General features: G+C 54.1%; 1 pseudogene; it reads right to left on the reverse strand.

Annotated features, from left to right (window-relative positions):
- The window catches only part of LOC143263412 (large subunit ribosomal RNA), a 13873-nt pseudogene that overhangs the window by 3731 nt on the left and 2642 nt on the right, over positions 1–7500 (reverse strand).

A 7500-nucleotide genomic window follows, 5' to 3' on the forward strand; every position in this document is an offset into this window, starting at 1 on the left:
GGTGTCGTCCGGCACGAGGGCGTCAAGGAGGGCCCTCGCGGCAGCTCCCCATGTTGGGGCGACGTCTGTCGCGCCCGTGGTTGCCAGGGCCATGTCCGGGGTGAACCTCCTCGTGCAAAGCTTGTAAACCACGCCCCAGGGGTCGCGGTTCCCAGCGTCGGTGACGAAAGACCGCCAGCTTGCCTTTTTCGCCTCGTGGACCGAGTCCTGGTACGAGCGCCTAACCCGCAGGTAGGTCGCTCTCTTCTCGGACCTCAGGTCCGGGTTGGTCTCCCGCTGGTAACGCTTTCTGGCCGAGTACGTGGCCCTCTTCGCTCTGTTGAGCTCGGGGGTCCACCAAGGGGCGGTTCTTGCACGGAGCGTCCTGGTCCTCATCACGGCCCTGCATGCCGCGATCACCAGGTCCTGTATCGCACGGACGGCCCGCGCAATTCCAAGGTCGGTGCTCAGCCATCCAGTCAGGTCCAGGCCCCTCCTCAGCTCGGCCAGGGCGCCCCGATAGCGCTTCCAGTCGGCGGCGGCGACGTTGAACCTCCCGTCCCGTCCGCGGCTCGGGACGATCTCGTCAGGTCCTAGACGTAGTAGGATGACAGCGTGGTCGCTGGCAGTCCATCCCTCCCTGACGCCCCAGTCCCTGACCATCGGAAGGACCCCGCCCGAGGCGAGCGTGACGTCAATATTTGAGGCGCCCCTGTGGGACCTGTAGGTAGGCGGGGCACCAGGCTCGTTCAGGACCGTTAGGCCCCACTGTGCGATCCTCTCCTCGAGAAGCTCGCCCCTCTCGTCAGTCCGGTGCGGTGGATGTTCCTGGGAGTGCCAGAGGGCGGACTTGGCGTTCACGTCGGCCCCCAGAACCAATTTCTGTCCCGGAAGCTGGGCTACCAGTCTGTCCACTCTCTCCAGGTACGGGACCACGCTGTCCGAGCACTGGAAGTAGGCCGAGGCCACGTACAGGCGGCCAAAGGGGCCGGTGATCTCCGCACAGACACAGTGCTCGTCACTGAGGTGCGCAATCTTGAGCGCCGCTATGTTGGGGTTACGCACAACGACAGCTGCCATGGCCCTCGCTCCGTCCCTCGCCCCGGTGATGATCGTGGCTGAGGAGTTAATGCCCACGAGTCTTCCCCTGACGCAGTAGGGCTCCTGTGCCAGGAGGATGTCGATGCGCCTGTCCGCCATCAGTTTGTCGACCTCCAGCGACACTAGACGCGAGCACCTCATGTTATGTTGCATGATCGTGATGCCCGGGATGCTTTTGGTGTGGGGCTTAATAACCATAATCCGTGCGTGTGAGCGACAGATTTATGGCTGTGATGTATGCAGGGCAGTCTTTGCTCGTGACACAGTGTGTGGAGCTCTTTCCTGCCCTTGAGCAGTTGGCGCAAGTGGCCTGCCTGTCCTTCTTCGGGCACTCCTTGAAATTGTGCCCCGCTTCGGCGCAGTGGCCGCAGACCTCCCTTTCTGCCCTGCAGAATTTAGCTGGGTGTCCGAAGCCCTGACACTTGTAGCATCTCGTAACAGTGAGGTGGTCCTGGACTCGACAGCAGCTCCAGCCGATGTAAAGCCTCTCCTTGGGCACCAGGAGGTCGCGGGCGCGTCTGGAGACTTCAAACACCAGGTTGCACCTGTCTCTGGCCTTGTCTCCACTCTTGAACACCAGGCTCATCTCCCTCTTGACCACGGCGGCCTCTTCCTTCCCGAGGTTTTGATCGGCTACGTCCGCGATGATTTCCTTATCGTCTTGGGTCCGGGGAACGTCGAAGATGATGATCCTGGGGCTCCTCTTCGGCGCAGGGGCCACGACCAGTCCAGCGGCCCGGAGCTTGTCGTCGGCCATGAGAGTGGCGACATCGGACCTATTGGCCGTGACCAGGGCGACGCCGGAGCCCTGGGTCTTCCGGACTCCCTTGATCCGGAGGCCATGGGACCTTGGGGACACCAGTTGGAAGACGGCCTCTTTGGTCTTGTCGCTGTCGTCGTACTTCGTCTGGTCCGTCGGTGTTATGATTACGACATTCGGCGGGTCCTGCTTTTGGGTTGACCTCGCGGCAATCGCCGACTTGACCCCAACCCGCTCCGCGTACGTGGGGGGCTTCCTTGTGGTGGCGGCAGCGGCGACGGCGACGGCGGCGGCTTGCTCCTGGAGGGCCTGGCAGGAGCGCGAGTGCGCCTTTGTCTGCAGCTCGGCTTCATCAAGGCATCCCTCCAGCTTACTGGAATACACAAGCGTTTTTACCAGGTAGTCGTGCAACTTGGTAGCCTGCGTGCACAGGGCATGCACTACGGAGGGCGGGATCTCGTTCTGCGGCAACGTGATGGTCTGTATGAGCTGCCGGTACGCCTTGGCCGCGCTTGCCCTGAACGCGACGACATTGGTGTCCTCCTCTGACGCTTTGTCCGGCGAACGATCCGGTGTCTGGACCTGGGTCGGTTGTTTGTCCTTCCTTTTCTTCTTTGTCTTCTTCCGGGTGGTCTCCATTGGCGGCCGGAAGGTCTGGTCGGAGGTGACAACGGTCTCGGAGTCAGTGTCCGAGAGTACCCTCTTCTTCATGCGGCGACCGTCACCCGAAGAGGCAACCTCCATGTCGGGGCTAGTACACCGCCCTCACCGTTGGAGAAGAAAAAAAAAAAAAAAAAAAAAAAAAAAAAAAAAAAAAAAAAAAAAAAAAAAAAAAAAAAAAAAAAAAAAAAAAAAAAAAATTATTAATTAAAATTATTTATAAAAAAAAAAAAATTGTCCAAAAGTTGTTAAAGATTGTTTAAAATTGTTTAAACAAATTGTTTAACAATTATTTAAACAATTGCCCGGATACTGTTTGTTGTTGTCCATTCACTTTCGAATTTCGCGCAAAAAAAGTTATTAAATTATTTGTAAAATTGTCCGAAAGTTGTTAAAAATTGTTTACAATTGTCCAAACAAATCGTTCAAACAATTGTTTAAACAATTGCCCGGATACTGATTGTTGTTGTCCATTCACTTTCGAATTTCGCGCACTGATGTTCGCCTAAGTCCGTGGCGGAAACTCGATGAGTTATTTCGGCCCGGGGAGTTCACTGTCGCCAACCCTAGTAAAATTTACGAGGTTGGCAGCAGCGGTGATGCTCTCTGTAGACTGGAAACTCCAAGCTTGTTACGGCCCGGCGACAGCCAATCAGAATGCTCAACACCGCGACTGCAGCGCCAGCCCACGCCGACGGCGGCGTCTCGAAGTTCGAGGTGGCAGTACGTTGTTTCTCGATGTATTGGACGATTTTTCCACTTCCACAGTTTTGCACCGATTTACACTTGCGATACGTCAAATTAACCGCTATCGCTAGCAATCAATTCTGACGTAATCAGATTTGCAATACGGTCTCTATTTTCGCCGGAATCGGACCCCGAACACCGGCGTGTCAAAACACGTGGCGATCCGTATGTCAACTTTCACTCGCTATAATTTTGTCAATTTCGAACCGATTTCCACAATTTATATCACGAACTGATCCTCTCCACTAGCACTTCACTCTAATGCACTGTTTATAATTTTTACGGCTGATTTAACCACTTTTTATCGATGTAACACGGAGCACGGCGTGACGACGCGTACACTCGCTACGACACCTGGCGGCAGTCCGTAGATAGGGACAGATGGGAATCTCGTTAATCCATTCATGCGCGTCACTAATTAGATGACGAGGCATTTGGCTATTTTTTTTTTTTTTTTTTTTTTTTTTTTTTTATTTTTTTTTTTTTTTTTATTTTTTTTTTTTTTTTTTTTTTTTTTTTATAGAGAGGAAAATCTTTTATAGACACCACGGAATTCTTCGACGTGGTAGTGTGGGAATCCTTATACCCACTAAAAACCTCTCTCTTCTCACGCCTAGATGTTATGGCGGAGGACGGCTTTATTTCCTGGTGCCGAATTTGCGATGTTGGGGCCCAGGTTGCCCATTACAGTGGCCGTGAATCGGGCGATCACCCAACGCCCTCCCTATTACCCGGATGACAGATGTTGTTTGTCATCTTATTCCATCTTGTCCAGTTCGTGTGCGATCCCTGAAGGGCCCTCGTAGTTATTGATCTTAAGAGCCCTTTGAGTCCTAGTGCGGAGATCGATTCAGCCGAGAGCGATGCCCACACGCCGCGCCAGGAGATGGTGACCGACGTCACTCTAACAGCTTCCGCCAAAACCCCAAATTCCTGGGCGACGCGATGCCTTAACAGCGGGGTGTCGTATTTAGCGACTTTCCTCGTATGTGCATCATTAAGCGATGTCGCACCGCTAACGACCTGGCTGTCGATGACCCTGACAGCTCCATCCTTAAAGGCCACCAAATCAGGCTTCTGCAGACCCGACTGCAGGACATAATGCGGGTTCTCCCTAACCTTCCACCCACTTTGCCTCAGACCAAACGCTACGATTCGGCATATGGCATCGTGTCTGAGTATTCGACCCCCATGAGTCCGGTGACATCCCTGCACTATGTGTGCCGCCGTCTCCGTTACGGCGCACCCAGCACGACACAACACAGGAGCCCCATTCCCACGACGGCCTCTTGATGTTCTTACTCTGGTGGGCAGGGCGTTAATACGTACATGGTGATATTGCACGTAATCCCTGCCGGGGATCCCCGCAGAACAGGCGTCAACCCAAGAGCTGCTATCGATGACTTTAGCAGCCTCACGCAATTCTCCTCCATCGTTAGACTGATGGAGTAAAGATGCCCAGTATTTGGCACGATCCTCAGGCCGGAAGAGCGCCCGACCTTGGATAGTCAGAGCACTCTCCGCCCGTCGAACCGCTGCCACAACTGCCGGATGTTGGGAGGCATCTCTTGCAGCCGCACAGGAGGACCCCGCCATTGATGTTAACCTGGCGTGCATCATACCCGGTATCGATGTTCGAAACGCGGGGATGCCAAGTCCACCCTCCTTGCAACTGGCGTGGAAATACCCAAGTGGTACATCTTTGGGCAGACGCAACCACCTTCGAACGGCCAGCCGCGTCTGTTTATCTAATGCCTTCAAGATTTTAAGTGGGCATCTTGTCAAAACCAGCTGGTGATAAAAACGCGGAATGAGGAAACAGCGCAAGATCTTGAGGCGCTGTTGAGGCTTGAGTGGCGCCTTGGTGATATTGGCCAACTCTCTGTCTAGCTTGCCCCCAGGTTTTTCAATACCCATTGGCGAGATCTTAATGCCCAGATATCGGAAGCCCTCGGTAGGTCCCAGTTGTTTTATAGACCGACCGTTGACCTCAAATTTGCTGGCGGAGAGTATCTTGTACTTCTTTTCTTTACCAGCGATCTGGATGGACATAGCCAGACATTTATCGGAGTTGAATTCCAACCCGTACTTTCGTGCCTCTTCCTCAGCCGTTCGAAGCATGCCCTGCATTCCTGAAACGGAGGACGCGAACAAGATCAGGTCATCCGCATACGCCAGTATATTGACCCTTTGCTCCCTGATAACATAGCCGACCTCCTCGGGTAACACCCTTATCACCCGGTCCATGACGATCGAGAATAGCAGGGACGACAAGGGATCGCCCTGCCGCACACCCCTCGCTACCCGGATCGGATCCGATGTCTCTCCATGGACCTGAAGCACGGTTCGGCTATTATGGTACGTCGCTGTTATGTACCTCACAAAGAGCTCCGGGAGTCCCAATCCCCTTAGTGCCGATGTTATGGCATGGTGACTAACGCTGTCAAACGCCTTGGCCACATCTAAGGACACAACGTGAAGCTGCTTTAAGCAGCTCCGTGCGTCACGAAGGGCAGTTGACAGTACAAGAACGTTCTCAGCACAGCCATCGTGTACTCCTCGTTGCCGCTCATCGATGAGACGGGCTTTTGCCAATCTCACCGCCAAGATTTTATGCAGCTGACGAACGACGACTGAAGCCACACTTATAGGACGGAACTCGGATGGTGTTGAGCTTCCGTCCTTCTTAGGGATAAATACCGTCCTGCTGATGAGGAGCTCAGATGGAAATGCCCCTACCGCAAGGATGACATTATAAAATAAGGTTCTTAGAACTACTGGCACACTCCTCCATTGCCTGCTCGAGATGTTATCGAGACCCGATGCCGAGGAGAGCGGGATCTCATTGGCCTGGATCTCATGGCCACGAACCGGCTCAGCGATCCAATGCAGGTCATCCCTTTCCTGAACTGGATGAAGGTGTTCAATGGGGACAGAAGGACTGGTGAGCATAGGTGTCCAGTACTCCACCATCTCGCCAACGGTTGGTGTTTGAGCCTGCACCGGGCCATCCAGTACAAGCTTGGCCGCGCGAGACATGTCCTTCTTCCAGAGTTCCTGCATGGCCGCATACTCCCTTCTCCTCAGTCTCCACCTCGGCACGGGCCCGGCAGGTGCAGCTTTAGGTGGCCGGAGCAGTGGTGTTCTCCGCTCCTTTACTTTCGCAGAAGGCGTCGGAAAGACTCGTTGAAGCCATCGACAACAAGCACTCGGTGTTATTGGTTCTCGATTAAGAACCGTTCTCGCAAGACTTACGAGTTCCTCCGCTTCATGGGATTTCACCCTTTCGGCCGGATCAATCAGCTTACGGATAGCGTCAATATATTGGCACTGATGTTGCTGTGCCGACGCAGAGTGCTCCTGAACAGGAGTAGGCGAATCCGCCTGTCGATGACTTGTGTCGTGATGTTGAGTGACACTGGAGGTTGAAGGTTGAGACTCAACGGCAGTTCCACGCTCGCGGCATACACCGATCTTCTGTGTAACAAGAGCTTTATACGTCAATTTCTTTCTGAGGCCCTTCAGTCGATCAAGACTGAATTTATTGTCGAAGACCGTCAGCAGATGTTCGTTCATAAATTTGACGTTGCCCTGCACACTCGCAAGCGCCTCAGCCGCCGCCACCATCTCAGTCTCCTCCTGAGTCCACCTAACCTTCTTTACCGCCACCTGCACTCGTTGGTTGGCCTCGTCTGGATGAGCTCTCCTCACATGGACCCCTAACCCGATGGAAGTGGGAAAGGATCGCGAACAATGGGGACATGTATGTAGTGCCCCCCGTGACGCAAGATGTTGTGCGTCGTTACTGGACTGGTTGGGTTTATTTCTGGAGGTCGTCGGACAGACACTCCGATCCACTGTGGCCGCTGTCGTAGGGTCGGCGATCCGAGTGGCCCGAGGGCCCGCCGACAATGGGTCACTTGACCCATAATCTTTCTTTTGATTCTTCGGGCCTACGACAATAGAGCCATGGGGGTGGCAACCCCATGACCCATAACATGCCTCCCTCAAAGTGACTAGAGCCGCCGCCACATTAGCGCGAAGGCAGGCCATTTGGGTGGGCTGCACCCTTACAGCGGCTCATTACTGCTAGGCAGCACGTCGTGTCGCACAGAATTTAGCCGCAATGCACTGAATGGACAGGTCCAAACAATACATCACGTTACCGTCGGGAACCACGAGGAGGTACCTGTGCGACTAGGACGGGAGAGGCTAATGGACCTAACAAGAGGTCTATATTACGCATCACCGTC

The sequence above is a fragment of the Megalopta genalis genome, unplaced genomic scaffold (genome assembly GCF_051020955.1).
Source record: "Megalopta genalis isolate 19385.01 unplaced genomic scaffold, iyMegGena1_principal scaffold0550, whole genome shotgun sequence".
Classification (NCBI taxonomy): Eukaryota; Metazoa; Arthropoda; class Insecta; order Hymenoptera; family Halictidae; genus Megalopta; species Megalopta genalis.